This window comes from Diadema antillarum, unplaced genomic scaffold, assembly GCF_040938485.1.
Source record: "Diadema antillarum isolate AM-2024a unplaced genomic scaffold, OU_Dant_1.0 scf00000055, whole genome shotgun sequence".
NCBI lineage: Eukaryota > Metazoa > Echinodermata > Echinoidea > Diadematoida > Diadematidae > Diadema > Diadema antillarum.
In genome coordinates, this window is record NW_027270944.1 from 667,238 (window position 1) to 685,509 (window position 18,272).

General features: G+C 38.7%; 1 pseudogene; it reads right to left on the reverse strand.

The window, feature by feature from the left end:
- Window positions 1–2,188: 2,188 nt before the first annotated feature.
- On the reverse strand, window positions 2,189–17,075 carry LOC139715794 (ubiquitin-conjugating enzyme E2 2-like; annotated as a pseudogene).
- Between the last annotated feature and the right edge of the window lie 1,197 nt (window positions 17,076–18,272).

Consider the following 18,272-nt stretch of genomic DNA (forward strand, 5'->3'; position numbering starts at 1 on the left):
CATATATACGAGTGCTATAGCCACATGTCAGCTAAATACTATTTTTCAATCATACTGGTTCCTATCAGATTGACATACATTGTATACTTAACATAATGAAGTGACTGAGAGAGAATAGACAAGAAAAGAAAATCAGTAGCACAGGTAAAGATATTGCATTAATACATATTTACATTACACGCAAAACGATGTATCGGTGCACCAATTAGTATTCTGATGTGTAAAGGTGCGAACAAAAACGTACAACTGTGCAAAAAAAAAAAAAAAAAAAAAGAGAAAAAAAAAGACACTCAACACACTGCATTTCTGAGCCACACTGACTACCCAGCATCATACACCCCTCACTGGATGAAGCCAGCGGTGCAAGTACTAAGCACCATCAATTATCAACTTCCACAAATACGTCCACCTGAGCTGTGTGAGCACATTTATATACTCCTTTGTTTCATCACCAGTGATGTTTTGTAACTTCTCCCCCCGATGGATTGTCCTTAGCATGAACAGACAGGGAGGACAGAAATTAATGCCAAAAAAAAAAATAAATAAATAAAAAATACTAATAACAGTAATCCAATTAAAAATACAGATGATGCTTTTGGGCGCAGACAACATATCAATACCAGTTGTCAGTGACACTACAACCTCCCTTTTGCAAATTTACATCTTGATTGTTCTTTTTTCTACCCATATCTAGTGTCTTTTTTGCACTGTCCCCCACGTTACACTTCATTGTAACTTCAACTTAAGAAAAAGAAAACAAAGTTTATCAGTCAGGTGATATTTCAAAATATTCTCAAAATTCAGATCTAATGTGGTTATCATTCCATACATGGAATTCTTCGTGCATACTTCTCACAGCACTTGCACAGCTAGAACGTGGATCACAACGAAACAGACAATAGTTTATACAACTGTACTGTTAAATGTGCTGGGAATACCTGATGTTTCAAATCCATTTCACATCCAATTCAATTTCTACAAACAGCTACATCGGTACTTTGATATTTCCCTCTCTATTTTGACTGGTGTAAATATGAAGACTACCAGATTTGTTGGGAGCAATACAGCATGTATTTTCCAAAACTTGCACAGATAGAACGTGGAACGCAATAAAACAGAAAATAGGTAATACTGTTAAATATGCTCGGAATACCTGATGTTTCAATTCCATTTCACGTTCAATTCAAACAAAGCCATTTTGATTTCTGGGGAAGGGGGCGCTTGCTTCCACTGTACTGTGTTAGCCATCACACGAGTGCAGGCTGTACCTAAAAATACAGCAGTTAGATGCTCCATCCTGTTTAAAGACCGAACACAATTTCAACCGAGAATCATCCCAACAATAAGTGGGACAGAGAAATGTTCGGTTCGGTTCTGCGCATGCGCAGATCAATTTTACTCTCTACCTACTGAGCTCTTTGCCTACCGTCCTGAAATTGAAAGCTCGCTACCATCAAAAGAGTCTAAATAGATTAATGTCCCGTCCAGCAAGTTAACAGCTAGCCATGATTCTCCTTATGTAGAGAAAACATGGGACTTCTTCCCACCCCCCCCCCCCCCACAACAACTGAGACAGTGATAATCTTGGAGTGGACATCATTGTATATAAATATGGCACTTTTATCTTGACATCTCAGGCAGATACCTCTGTTGTCCACAGTCTGTGGATGTCCGCGAAATACGCAAAATGATTGCCATATACACTCTCTCGTTAAAGGTACACATATTTGCCTCGAACAAATTCAACTACAATATCTGTCCCCCATTTCTCACTGGTCGGCTAGATGATCCACACAATGTACAACTCCTTACAAATCGCTACTGTCTTTAAACCGTCTTATCATGTGACAATTTTGAACTGGCAAGGTAAGGTGAACTGTATCCTGCAGCACTTCCTGCAGCTTGCTAGCTAATATAGAATGAATGGAGCAAAGAGTACAACGGCTGCATTCGTTGCCAGCAGAAAGAAAAAAAAAAGGGGGGGGGAGACTCATTTGTACAGAATGCAATGAGATCATTACAAAAAACAGTGGAAGCTCATATTCCATTTCCCTATGGCCTTGCTGGGACAACAATGTAAAGCCAGCAGTACAACAAGAATAAATTCTGCAATGCTTTATGTTATTCTGCTTTGACTCGTCGTGGGGGGCAGGGGATGAACATAGGAATATTCTTCCAAAGCCATACATACAAAACACACACACACACACACACATAAAAAAAAGGAAATCACATAAGTTCATGATTGATTGTTTCTTTGGGGATGGGAACTTTTTTTTTTTTTTTTTTACCATATATATGTACCAAGGGTATACAAGCCCGGCGATACGGTGCAATTAACTCCGCGATAAGACGCATAAGCTTTTGCATTTGTAACAGTCATCAAAGCACTGTGTGAAGCGAAGGACAAAAAAAATCTCAAAAGTTTGCCTCCATATATCTCCCTTAGTTTACCACCAACATATTGCTGGTCTGTATACCCCAGATTCACTACCTGCAAAGTTTTGTGTTTGTGCAATTAGTAGTTAGGTCAAAATCAGAGCAAATATATAACCAAATTTATGAGAAAATACTGGACATGCACAACTAGATCACTCATCTGCACATTCGTTTTCTACTGGTCAGCGCATGCTTAGCCAATCAGCGGTGTCAGGTTCGGTGACACGGTTGTGTCTCACTGTTCGGTCCACAGGGCAGTGTGCGAGACAAACCCTGCAATGTGCTTCACCTGTTACATGCAGCACGGAAACCAATACCTCGGACTGGGTAACACTTACGCTATAGGTTTTAAGTGTGCATGCCACAAGGATTCGATAGGTCACAAGTGACGGTGATTTCGATTTTTTCCGGACATAACCGTGTGACATATATTACAGAAAGGATATTTGGAACAGAATATGGACATATACTACCACGGGTCATATACTGAAGTTTCATTTTTGGGCAATGAAGAAAAATGTAAGAAAATAACGCTTTTTTACATACCAAATTTTCCTTGTTTGTAAGCCAAGTTTGGGTGTAAGTTTCACAGGTTTATCCCCAATAAAACCCAAAATGGTTTATACCTAATAAAACCCAAAATAACTAACACTGTGAGGTAGAGAATAGTTTCTCCTTAAGTTTTTGTATAGATTTCATCAGTTGATGGCTTCTAAAGCAAGATATTACAATTGTCCTGCAGCAGTTTTCTAGCGCAGTTTTGCATAAAACAAGTTGTTTACTTTATGCAAATTAGGCTGTGAGAGCGCAAGCTTTTGGCAAGTTAATGGCACCGTATCGCCGAGCCTGTATATAGACACATATATGTAACATAAATGCATTTTTTTTTTTCAAAAGACACATAAGTGTATAACGCTCATGAGCAAAATGACATCATAACATTCTAATTCTCACCGAACATTGAAAAACAGAGAAGAAAAAGAGAAGAGGAACAAACATTGTTCCATTTTTTCCCATTATGGTAATACAATGCAGGCCATTCAGCATGGTTCTGGCATATTGTCATCCAATCTTTCCTGCTTCCAGCTAGGCGGAAAACAGTGACCACTTGGCATGAACCACAAAAAACATACAACACAAGGCGTGAAAGCGTCGTCTGCTGCCGATATCAACACGTTTTCTACCATCAAAACAGCGCCAGAGTGTCAAAGGTTAGCCACGATACACATAGCGATGACACATGTAAGTACACTTCAGAAATGGTAGAAACTCACAGTATACACCTGTGTACACCAACATGTTCTTACTCCTACAACATGAAATAGAGCAGAAAATTATGAGAAAACAAAGATAACAGATAGAGAGAGAAAAAAAAATCACCCCAAAAAACAAAACTCTATCCTCAACCAGGTCTGTATAGAAAGCCAATGTGCCACTATTTCGTTGGTGGGGGAGGGGGTGAAACAAACTTATTGGCACAATAAACAATGTCGTGCATGCATTTCAATCTGTCACAGCACATTGAGATAACCAAATCCCCGCCTCTACTCATCACAGAGACTGCAGCCACTTCCAGCTTGAGACACTGATTGTGCTTCGCCACGGCACGCACAATGTCTCCAGCAGAGGATTACTGTATACGCCGAATATTTCGCGAGGTTTTTATTTTCGCGAATTTCGCGAGTCGGGTGCTATTCGCGAAATTAAAGACACGCGAAAGTATTGACTCTGATCCCGATGTGAATGTGACGTACGCATGTACATTTCTCCGTTCAGTACAGGACTCCAGGATTTTAACCACTTGCGAAATCGTCGGGAATTCCCGATTCGCGAAAACTTAGACTCGCGAAATATATGGCGAATACAGTATATGCCACTCCACTATTTATCACACCCATCCTCTTAGTTCTAAATCTCTTTGTCCCCTCTGCCTCAATCTCAATACCGGGATGCACCTGTGAATCTCGACACCAGATGGAATCTGTAACAAATTCAAAGATGTAAATGCACTGCTCAGAGAAATGACGGATGTCATACTACTCTTATTGTTTTTGTTTGTTTGTTTTTTCAAGCTGCCATAATTTGCTAAGATGTCACTAGCCAAAAAAGTTCAGTGATTGCGGGTTGGCAGAGTTCTCGTGTCACGTTGGCTGACTACCATGTAATTCGTGCCAGTGAATATACTCAAATATGAAGGACACATGCACTGAAATGCAATTCCAACATGGCATCTCGATATTGTGGACAGTCAGTATTTGCAACTGGTGACATGATCGTTTTTTCATTCCCCTATACATTCACATTGGTAGATAATCATGCAAAAAGAAAATGAGATATACATATCTATATACTATGACTTCTATTACCAGCAGCTACCGAGTTCAGTCCTTCACACTGGAGTAGCCATTTCTTCCACAAGTAGAGTTACAATGATACCAAACTATTCACAGTGTTATTTCTACACAACCATTGGTACGAATATTGTACTCTTCTGAGGCAGCTGAAAAAAAAATCAAGAAAAACATATGACGTATATATGTTTAACAAGCTTTTGGTCAAAAACTGAATATCCAACATCAAACACTGCCAGTACAATACTGTTTAAACCAGTGCAGTCAGTACACTACCCGACCAGTGTAATCCAACTGGTATGTTAATATTATCTCTGTACTCCATTTTTCACTTCCTTTTCCCCTAAACTTTCACTGATCTACTTTCCTGATTTTCCATCCTCACACATGGCAAAAAGACTAGAAACCTAATCTGGAGCAGTTTTTCCTAGAAAAAGTGAGAGAGAGAGAGAGAAAAGAAAAATACCCACACATAAGAACAGAATATCAAGAAGGATCCAACTGGTGTAAAAGCTCATTATGGCTGAGCATGTATGACCGCGGTTTGGCAGAATGGATCGGTATTTGAAGGTGAATCTATTCTACATGGAAAATATACAGTCAAAAGGTCAAAGGACAAAAACCTACTGGACAATGACCTTGTGCCAGTCACTTTGAGACAGAACAGAGGAGGATTTTGTCCACATGCTACTTTGTAACCAGCGAGCATCTTGGCGCTACAGTGTATACAATGAAACCATCCACAGTGTCTGAACGGACAAGGCAACAATATTTGACCAGGTTAGAACTACATGTATGCCTCAGTCCAGCACTGTGTTCAGATGACAAAACTATCTTGCATTCAATCTGACATTAACAATACTCTTCAAATACAATTGTTCTGACATTTGTCTGTGCAAAAAGTGAAGACAAACTCACACAGACACACACAAACACACACACGCACATAAAGACACACATGCTCGCACAAATACCTCCACACACCAACATCCACACACACAGACATACATTACAGATGATTGTTAAACTCATGAACCATTTCAAGACGAAAATGAGCATAATTGGTTTGTTAAAAAATATCAAGCGTAGAAAGAGGGTTGTAAGGTGTATGTGATCAATGTTTCGTGTTTCACACTGAGCTAGAAGTGAGCGGAGGGCACTGGGGGAGGGGGATATTTCTCTCTTGCTTCCCTTTTGCCGTTGCTTTCTTGCCATTACATTGCATATTTTTGAGTCCATTCCTTCGCATTTTGGTTGTACTTCGGTCGGTCGGTCTTGTACATGCGGGCGATGTCTGGCACCAGTGGGTCGTCGGGGTTGGGTCCGTTAGGAGCGAGCAAATAGACAAGAGAACTGGACATGGGGAGAAAAAAAAAACGCAAAATGTTCATAGCGTAAGCCACTGTTTGATCAAAGCTCCTGAAATTAGGGTTAATACCTCTTTCCATATTGAAATCTTCCACTGTGGTGACTGTTACAGTGGATTGTTTCATTTGAGAAACTGTCTAGAAATTTGTGACATTTACACTGTGATTCACCACAAGACAAAACATGCATCGATGGCTTGAAGTACCCCGGTATTTTCAAATACATGTACTTAACTTTATGTCTAATTAAAATTTGAAATACAACAGACAAGAAAATCTGCTGAATGTTGCAAAAATACCTCTACAGGAATATACACCGTACCAACTCAATGTCATCAATACCATATTGGAACAGAATTCTGATTATTCCTTAGGTATATCAGTTCCACACTGATCCAGTCATACTAATTACTGGTACATGAACAATTTGAAATCACAGCAAATATGCCTCCATCTGTCAATGTTCATTCTCATCTACTCACTTGGACTGATGACTGGAATGTGTTAAATTTTCCTTGATGCATCCAGCAAACTTTTGCCAAGTCAAACACACCCAACATTTCAACCACTAATCACCTAGTCACCACATAATATCTATCTGTACATTTTATCTTCATAGTTTGCTTGCTAGAAATATGAACGTGCATCTGCCAGCCATCGCCCATGACCTCTGAGCTGGCGATCACATATCCTCTTTACATTTCCTCTTCCTCTGGTCAAAAACACACATACACACACACATACAATGTACGTGTCTATGGTGGAAACTGAGGACCTGTTTTACCCACAAGAATTTTACCACATAACCGAGGACCTGTGTGTAAGTAGGACTCTTGTCAACCGAGGACTCATTCGTATATTACCATCCAACCGAGGACTTACTACAATAATGCTAATCGAGGACCTGCAAACATGTACCCCTATGTACATGCAAAAGCAGACCATTTGGAACGTCCTCGGTTCTCTGTGTGTCCTCGGTTCAAATGTAAAGTTTGTATGTGTGTCCTTGTTTTATACCATGGGTAAGTGCACACATACACACAAACTCACACACATCAAGATTCTAACAGATGTCTTCTCTGTGCCATTTACAGCCTTCTCAAGCTATCATGATTACAAGACATTAATCAATGCATAGATTGCCAGCTAACCTGAATATCAAACACAGTGCCACCATTGGGGGGGGGGGGGGGGGGAGAAGGCAAGATAAATGTACTTGTTTTACTTTACTGTATTGCAATTTTGAATCCAGTGACACAAGTATCATTCTGTCTCTGCCTTCAGTAGACATATACTGCACAGGGATAAAGTGTGCTCTGTACTTTTTGAGGCAAGGCTGAGAGCTCTGGCGTGTCACTCTGACATGTTCTAATAGCCAATGCTTACCTTTGGAAATTGTGAGTGCGGGTGACCACTGTGATCTGAGGATGTCCAGACAGATGCTTCCGTTGCTGTTGATGTTTGGATGGTAGATTTTTGTTGTGAATGCAACCTGGATGATGGTGCAAGAAAATCAGCAAACCAAACCAAACGTTAAGCACTGTCTTCTCCAATACCAGACCAATTTAGGCATTGTCAAACAATGTTTTCCAACATAAAAAACAACAACAAACAAACAAACACAAAACTGACCTGAATGATCCTATATCTCTCATATTGAATTTAGTAAGCATGCAGCGGGTGGGACACTCTACACCCATGAATGAAAATGACTAATAAATCCTGCAAAAAAAGTAGGAAAAAAGAAGAAGAAGAAAACAAAATATGTGAACGGATGTACCATGCTCAATTTTGCAGGGATGTTCATCTTGTCTTAACAGCTTTGTAGTGTTCTGGGGTTTGAAAAGGGTTGTTGTTGTTGTTTTTTTCATATGGAAAAGGTCAGTATTTTTACCTTTCCTGCAGCAGACATGTGTAGTAATATAATCTGGTTAAAAAAAAAAACAAAAAAAAAAACAGCTTTATTCATAGAACCTAGAGTGTGTTTTACAACAAACAAAATCCAAAACAAAAAAGTACAAAATACTGAAAAAAAAATACAGTTGGTCTCTCTTATTTTCCCCATAGACAGAAGGGTTAGTATTAACCACTAACCACTAAATAGGAAACAAGTTACTAGCATGGTAATATCTATTCAGATCTTGAAATGACGGGTTATACCGTTATCTCTTTTTCAACATTTTGTATCCTTAGGAGATTTTTTTTAAACCAACTGAACATCATAACAGAACTCAGCCAGCAAAGTTCGGTAGCTTAGAAAATCCAGCCACCACCACGCTTCATAAGGACTACTCAATGCACAGCTTGCATGTGACTGCATACTGACACAAGGTACATGTACCTAGAGCTGGGCAAGGAGAGATTCACAAAAAGCTTAAAGGAAAAGTCCATCCTGATATCATGTTGCATTGCATGAAAACAGAAATATCAGCAAAGTATATCAGTGAAAATTTGTGGGGAAAATCAAAACACAAAGGAAGTTATGACTTAAAGGGGAAATCAAGTCCAAATTAAGTTAGTCTGATAAGAAAGAGTAAAATATTACGAGTTCAACAGTATAATTTTGATCAAAATCGGATGAAAAATAAGGAAGTTATGACATTCTGAAGTTTTGCTATTTTGGGGGGAAACAGGTCTTGAACAATTATTTGCAAATGGCAAAGTGAGCATGTCATCCCCTCACAACTTACAACTTGTACTATATACAGTTTGTACATTAAACTTTGAAATTTCCAGTATTTCATTCAAATGCAATTATGCCCGAGGCTCAAGTACTCGTATATCTAACTGATCACTATTCTGAAGTTATTCAACCAGGAATGACATCATGTTTCACACTTCAATGACAGAAACGAATTTTCGTCATTTTTTTTTTTAATGCAATCAATGGAAAATTGTGAGGGTATGACATGGTTGGCTCACTCATTTGCATATATATTCATATTAACTGTATAAGAACTGTTTTGCAGAAATTAGCAAAACTTCACAATGTCATAACTTCCTTATTTTTCATCCAATTTCAGTCAAATTTTCAGTCAAATTTTCAGTCAAAAATTTTACTCGTTTTTATCAGACTAACTTATATTTGCACTGGATTTCCCCTTTAAGTTCAGAGAGCAAGCAAACTGGCTACTCTGCGTTACATACATTTGTTGAGCAGCTTTCCCATCGATTTGTACAAAGAAATTCTCTTTATTTAATTTTTCTCAAACATTCGGGCACAGATGGTACTTACCCATTGATAACATGCAAAGACATTACTATAAAGTTGTATACCAAGAGGATGTCTGAAGATTCTTTTTTTTTTTTTGACAAAGATTAAATTAACAAACGCAAACGGATGGTTAACAGCTGGTTAACTGTAACATCTACGGTAAGTTAATCAGAGTTGCCAATTTGCCTCACTCTCTAAACTTGAACAGTTCATTTCTTTCTTTGTGTGCCTCAAGTATCCCACCCCCCCCCCAAAAAAAAAAATCACTTATTTACTTCTCTGACTTGTCTCTTATCACAAAATCAGTATGATGATGGATTTTGCCTTCAAAATCGCTCACTTGTCTTTTTATATAAACAACCATTTCCTTGGCAGCCATGACATTTGTTGTAATTCCAGGGGAATCTCATAACAATAAGCTGCATGGGACCACTGAACAGAATTATCCTCTTGTATCAGGGATAAAATCACAAGAATATAAAATGAATGGGACCTGCAAAATTATTGTTATATTGTAAAAGTGGATATTTTCGTGCGACTAATTTTTTTGCGCTCGGCCGGGCAAGAAGAGTTTCGTGTGTTTTTAATTCCGCAGAATCAAGACATCAACTAGTGTATTGGAGCATACGGGCAGCAGAAATATTCGCATGCATTTATTTTCATGCTAGTTTCTGGCTGCGCGAAACGCACAAAAAAATTTCAAAGCCGCAAAAATTTTCACTTTTACAGTATTAGATATCTCACGATATACATGTATCTGACCTCATCATAACGAGGTTCCATTTTTTATTGTTTTTAAATTGTATACAATGGGTCGGTCACATACACAACATCAGATGTACATTTTAAAAAAAGGGAGAAGGAAAAAAACAGTAATTTCTTAAGCCCCATGCTACAAGTCAGAGAATACAATATAGGGACTCCTACAACATAATCTTGCTCTTGCTCTTTTTCATTTTACTCAGTACATGTAGCTGCTATGAACCTCTCGCAATAGCCCCATGACATTTCACTGTGCCATTTCAGACAGGCTTCTGTGTAGACAGAGGGAAGCATCATATGTCACACTGCTGCCTAGTGGACTGCTGATTGATGTGATCCAGTGAGGCACGAAACACTCACTGCTGCAGTGACATGCTTGTCATACACGCTCAATAAATTCTCAATGAACAAATTCTTTAATCTCTGACAAAATGAGTTTGCCAAGGATAACAAACACATATAAACCAGTTCACATTTACCATGTGAATTGTTTCTCAAAGATTGAAAAAAAAAGAGAAGAAAATGACAAAAAAGACCTCCCCAACCTTTCCGACTGGAAAAACAGGGATGATTTGGCTCAAAAATAAGAAAGAAAGAGCAGCTCAGGAGTGTGCAGTAAAACTATCAAGAAGAATCTGAAACTCCTATTGAAACAAGAGCTGGGAATAGTCAAACCTAAGATTCTTTCCTGGAACAAATTAGAATGGTTGGGAGGTCTGAAAAGAGCAGTGACCTTTAGCCTTGACCTTTGACCACTATTGTTTTATGGAAATATCTGCCTATTCATTTCTGCCCTTTGTCTGGAATCATATCACCACTCAAACTTCCTAGATGAAGTTACAACTGGAAATGGGCACATCTTCATTTCATGTGTACCTGTAGCATACCTGGGCAAAGTACCAATAAAACCCATCAAGCTTTTTTTTTTTCCCTTCAACTGCGAAAACAAGATGTAAGATGGATGGACAGACAATCTGACAAACAATGGTACATGTAATGCCGCTGGCATTCTTCACTCCGAAGGCATGAAATATATACAAATTTTTACATAGGCCTACTCACATTCCATTGAAATGCTTACAGTAAAGAAATCTTTAGGTTACTGATATACCGTCTTGTATCACACAATGCTAAAACTGCACAAATTTCACAGTAGTAATTCACCTGTGCTGCATCACATTTTACTTGTTTCTAACACTGAACTACAAGCACAGGCTTTATCATTGCTCCACACTCCAGTGACTGTCACTGGGAGAATACTCACTTTTGGCGGTTTGAAGGGGTAATCTGGTGGGAAAGTGATTGTGAGGAAAAACACGCCTTGTTCGTACGCACTGTTGGGAGGTCCCATGATGGTAGCTTGCCAGTTGTATACTAGAGCAAGATGAGTGAGAAAGGGAAACACAATAATAAAGATACTGCCTACCACAAAGTGATGAATCACATTACCATGGTATATCCATCATATGTGTGTGCAGGGAACGTTGCTAATTCACAGCAAATTTCCTTCACTCTTGTTGGCTCATTCCCCACAAGATTTCTCTGAAAGCAATTAGTTTGCATTTTATGAAGGTCGCTTCGTGCCAAGACACGTGATTTCGTATCTGCTGAGGAAGGCGCCACTCCTGTTGTGACTGGATATTAAATTATGTGAATACCATCAGCCCGACAATATTCTGTAAGATGCTCATCAACTATACACAGTACCAAGGTGCTTTGTGAATGTTCACTGCCTTTTCAAGGAATTAATGTTTGGCCGTCATAGTACAACCGTACATTATTAATGCCACACAAGCCATATCCACTGTGAACAAGAGAAATGCAGTTATCTAGTGAAAATGGATTGTAACATACAATTTCACTGTCTTTTGAGAGACATGAAAAAGCAGGAGTTCATGTGCAAAGACACCTTGATTATGATTCTAAATGGTCAAAAGATGAATGGGGATTTACACTTGTAATACAAGTGAGAAATTTTGTGGTTTTGTATATTTCCGCACATTTTGCGCACTATGATTCTATGTGAAAATAAATGTAGGAAAATGTGTTTTTTACATCTAGATTAACACAAAAGAAAAAAAAATCCCTTCGTTTCACAAATGTCCACCACAGATTACATGAAATACATGATCATACAATCTACATGATCAAACAAACACACACAAACACACAAAGTATCCTGTGAATATTTCCACTTTCAAGACAACAAAATATCAGTTGTGCTGCTTCCTTGTACTAGTAATACCATACATTATGTGCCATATATTCTAGAAATTGGGACTTGTAAAGATTTTGCAAGTAAATTGTTTGAAATAAAGCTCTTTTAAATTACAGAATGAAAAGAAACTATCATCCCCTTCCAGGCAAAAATAAACTTTGTATTTTCCTCCCTTGGATTGGAATACAGTCAGATTGCTTAAGCCAACCTCGTGTAAGCCGAATAATCGTTTAAGTCAAAGGTCTTTTCAAGACCCCCTCTCTTTATATTCTATTGATTTTAATCCCTCTCAGGTCAAATTTTGTCTATGTCAAAGCTATTTCTTCAGGGATCCATTTCTTCAGTCCACACAGATTTACTTAGGCGAGGTTGACCGTGCAATGTAAAGAGCTGTACGGTTGGATGACAGCATCACACTCAGTACAATCACTGTAAATTGGATTTAATTTCATATCTATCCTAACAAAATATTGGCCATCTTCATTTCCAATGACCTATTCGTACAGAGTCTCATGAGAGGCTGACCATCTTGATTCAACATCTGTTGTTGCTTGTCAAATACCACCATGGTGTCATTTGTATCTTCTAATGGTGTCTATTTATCATAACAATTATAATAAAATTCAGCAGACAAGACACTGCAAATTACAAACTTACTTTGTCAAATACTTTGTCTTCAGGTTATTGCCTTTCATTTTAATATTTAAATCAATAAATGGGATTTTCTTGTGTGTGTGTGTGTGTGTGTGTGTGTGTGTGTGTGTGTGCGCAATGCATGATTATGTCACCATCTGAGCACATGTAAAACATTTGTGTGCTGCAGCAGACTATTTCCTGAATTCCGCTGCTGAGGGGGTTTGAGATGGAATGGAAGAAGAGCGAGCACTACTAGGATAGTATTCCAATGTCTGCACGGAAGTCTAGGAAAAGAAAGCTCTCCTTTCCATATCCTGTAAACCTTCTAGACAATCTGAAATTGCATTTACTAATGCACATGAATTTGCACCCTGCTGCAGGTATTCAGGGTATGAGTTTTATATAACAGGTAATTCTACAAGGTGATATGCATTAATCTTACCATATCTGTTGCTGATCCTTTTCTGATACCTCATAATCACGACATCAAACTTTAACAACAGCACAATGCACATTTGTTATAAAGTTTTCTCTGCAAAGACAGGATCAAAAACATTGTGCAATATCACAATAAAACAGCAAATATAACTTACAGTCATCTCCAACAGGGCCAGCAGAACATTGTGCAGGAGGATCTACATCAAAATCTCTCAGCTCCTGCAGCAAGAGAAATATGGATTCAAATTATAGGGAGGAATTGATTACAAATGTATATCTTATACAGACGAGTACGTATACCAGCGTATGTGATCATGCATCACAAAACCAATAAGTTGTAGGACATGATTTTACAGAACTCAAAATATGTGAAATGGGTCAAAACCAACCTACTTTTTTTTTAGTTTTTCAAATTTTCTGAAAGAGCACTGTCTCTTCTCCAGAATTCTAAAAATTGGGAGCATAAACAAATGGGAAATTATCTTTTTTTGCAGTTTGTGATTAGGTACATGTACATCTTTAGGCCACTTTCATTCTTTTTTCGAAATAAGATATTAACTCTGTCCCCGACATGAATGTGACATGCTTGCATGTTACACTTCTCTGTTCTGTAATATACTCGACAATCATGAATTAAACCACTCATGAAATTGTCGGGAAATCTTGATTCACAAAAAAAAATTAGACTTGTTGCTAGATAACTTAAAAACTTTGCACAAGGGCCCATTCTTCAGAACTGATGAGAACACAAACCATGACCAAATTTCAAAATAATACGAAGTTTGTGTTTCTCCTGTCATTGTATTGTGCAAAGTGTACCTCCAAAAAGCATAAAGTGCATGTACAGCCAATTGGATCACAATCCAAATCTCACTCCAAAATTGCCGTGTGAATATCCCTCCTCTTGTGTCTTCAAAGCACCCTTGCTCCAATACCAACACGGATGAACTACAACACCACACGAGCTGAAGATGCTGAACTCAACTATACATGTATGTATTTAGCACATACTGCACATACTATGACATGTACAATTGTCCAATGTTAAGTTGCCACATGACTGCACAAACTGCCAATTTTTGCTCTACAATGGAGACATACATTTTGTAATGCACAAGAAATGTGTGAAATAACATGTTGCTATCTTGATCACTCGACCATGATGAAACTTGCAACATACCCTTTAATTTGTTCTGTGCACAAAGACAAAAGGAGTGATCTTTTCTTCACTCGGCAGCGAAACATAAGCTTCCTGTTACGATATCAGGGCCCTGTTTCATTAAAGATGCTACAACGTAGGATAGCAACTCTTGCTAGAATAGCAACTTCCCGTGGCAACAGCCAATCAGGAAGCTTGATTCTTGTCGTTACCATGACAACTGCCATTCCAGCAATAGTTGCTGTCACAGCATATTTTTAAATGAAATGGGGCCCTGGAGATTGTGCAGGAGTAGACACAATATCCTCCAAATATCTTGAACAGAATCATGGAGAAGACATTTTTACAAGAAATCAAATATCTTCTGTTTGAACCAAACAAAATGCATTGGGGGGGGGGGGGATCATGCAGGTAGTAATGGTACAGTTACAAGGTTCCTTGGAAGCTATGTTTTGACGTTCTTGCGCCAATAATAAAGTGGCAGCTTTCTTGACATATCTGGTATGTCTGATTTTGGGTTTTTTTCCCCCCGAATGACTCTTCTTTTTCTATCACTGTTTCAATTCAGAACATGCTTCTGAGGAAGAGAGGTTTGCAGTGACACTCTACAATATTGTATGTATGTAGTCCTTGAAAATGAAAGGAATTTTGTTTGGCTGGGGGAAAAAAAGACCTTAGAAAGAAGAGAGTGAAGGCGAGAAGCAACATCTGTGGGAAGAGCATATGAAGGATGGCAAATAGTGATAGTCAAAGGACAGTGGACAGTGAGCTGGAAGTTGAGGTTGCACTGAGGGAGACACAACAGGAAAATAGGAGACATGGACAATTGTAAGGAAGATTAATAGAGTGACTTTAAAGGGATGGTACAGTTTCAGCTGAGATGGGGCTACAGGTTTCCAACATTTTTTTGATTTCTTGAGATGAGAAACCTCGAAATATGAAAGAGCATATAATTCTATGAGGAATTCAAAGTTTATTTGACGAAAATTAGTTTTGAAATGGCTGAGACATCTAGTAAAACAAAAAAACTATAATAGAGGAGGGAGCCACCTATTAATTAGGATCGCTTTGTTTTACTTTGTTTTTTATACCATTGTTGAGATATTCAGGTCAAGGTGACTGACCTGCACTGCAGGCCGCAGGCCCCCATACACACAGGCAAGCACGAGACGTAAAACATTGAACATCCCATCATCGCTTGTGATTTCATCAGGCCAGCAAGACAGGCCGGTATCAGTACGCGTACTACGCACTAGAGCTGTGCACCCATGAACCTAATGTAGATCTAACAATAACATTGCATGTGGTTTGCTTTTGCCCCTCAGGCAATGCATTTTTTGACGCCTACTCTAAACTTCATCAGACCTTCATTTAATAGCCGTACAGTCTCGGTGAAAGGTTTCATGTCACAAGCAAATCAAGCCCCCCATGCTTGGACTATAATAGCACCATCCTAAATTTGACCGCCTGCTAAATTGTTACATGTCAATGCATGTATTAGTGATGTATCAAGTATGTAGAAACCTAAGTTCCCCGAGACGCTGTAACATAATAATTATGTAACCAGTAACTGTTAGTAACTGTTAAGGCGTTACATCACATGTTGGGGTCGCTAGCATTCAGTCTATGCGATTGCTAGTGCATTTGAAACCTACTTGTAGCTTCTAATCTGCTTTCTTCTTCTTCTGATTAAGTCTGCCTCCTTCAATATAGGCTGAAGATTCTTGCACACTGTGCTGTTTAATTTACATTAATTTACAGTGCTTTTGCACTTTTCCTGCTTGGAATGTTGCTGTTGGTGAGAATGCAACAGACAACTCTAGACTTCTAGTAAATTCAGACCTCGAGTAACAGCTCTTAAGATCTTGCCTATTATATATAGAACCAGAATTAATAGAAAAATAAGACTTAGTTAAACAACTGTGATAGTACTTCTCTAACGTACTGTGGCAGTGCACAGCAGCATCATCCCACATTTTTATCATTGCCTGGCCTAATGGTCACTGACACTGGCGAGACATTTTTGTTATTGTTGGATTATTACATGTGAAGGGGTCACCATTCACTTTGTAATTAGCCAAGGCAAGTCGTCCGTTGTTTCATGGTTTCCCAATCGTCACAGTACTATTTTTGTGAGCAAAAAAATTGTTCCACATGCATATAAAAATTAGATCAGTTCAGTCAGACTCGTATGGCTCAGAGGTTCACGTTCGCGTTCTCAACTCTCTTGGTCTTGTTTGATGCACACAATGATGGATACCAACACAACACGCAAAACCTTTTCACATTCTGATAGTTACTAGAATCTTCTTCCCTGTACAATATCCGGTTAAAATATTTTTATTAAAGACTTACCTTCGATATTCTTTTTAATGCCATTCTTACACTACGAGTTTGTACAAAGATAGAGAAATCCGTCTAGTGGTGGACGGGGCTAAACAAAGATCCTAACGTTAGAATTTTCGATGTCGCTGGAAGTGTCGTCTATAGTTCGCTCAGTTATCGTCGCGCTCGTACCGATACCGCGTAGATACTGCACTGTGCGGATACCGCATACATCGTACGTACGTACAGTAGCAGGAAAATTGCTGTGCGACGTCGACGGCGGCGCGCGATACGTGAATGTGTACTGTATGTATGGTGCAGCGAGCTAGCTTGTGTCTGACAACAAGCTACACAGTACTCGCAGTCACGACATTCCAGTGTATGGCTTTCAATACATACAGTGCACTGGATCGTGTCTGGCTCAGAAGGTGCTGCGCGCACGCGTGCTGAGCTACTCAATGCGGATTTGATGCAGCGTCTCTGTAGCGCGAGCAGATTTGCGACGCGGACGTTAGACGATTTTGTTGGCCAATTCTCCTGTCTTCTCCAAGCATACAAATACATATGATAGAATACTAATAATAAATACATATAATAGAATACGCTGGTTGTACCCTATAGAAAAGCAGAGCTTGTGAAATTAGGGGTCCTCATAATTAAAAGAGTATTAAACATCCAATTAAATACAAGTGTTTCTATAAAAAAACTATAAAAAGTATAACAAGCAAGGGGGTATAGATAGAGAAAAAACTATTTACAAAAGGGATATAACATAAAACAAACACAAAGATAGAGAAAAAAGAAAGAAGGAACAAAAGCAAGTATATAAATGAATGATGTAATTCACAAAACAACAAGGGGGAGGGGGTAGATAAGTAATTGGCTACAACTGAGAAGACAAAAGAAAGTCCGCAGTTATCTAAACAAAGGTTACTAGTATGCAGCAACGAAATAAGGAACTGTTTAGAATAACATAATTAAAAATGACAACACAGCAATTTAGAGTGTAAGTTTACGAGTCTACCGAGTAATTATACTTAATAGATATAACTTCAGTTTAGGCTTAAAGACAGGTACTGACAGCACAGGTAATGCTCGAATCTAAAGAATTCCAGAATCTGGGTCCAGTATACACTAAAGTATTGGAAGTAAATGTTGTCCTTGCATGAGGTAAGTCAGGGCTCGACACTAACGGTGGCCCGGTGGCCCGGGGCCACCAAAAATGAAAGTCGGGCCACCAAATTTCAAAAAAGGGCAAATTTGGTGGCCCGCCTCGGGCCACCAAAATATTTTGAAAAGTATATATATGTCAATAAATTCGTAACTTTTTGCGCCGGAAATTAGCAGTTAAATTTGTTCAAAG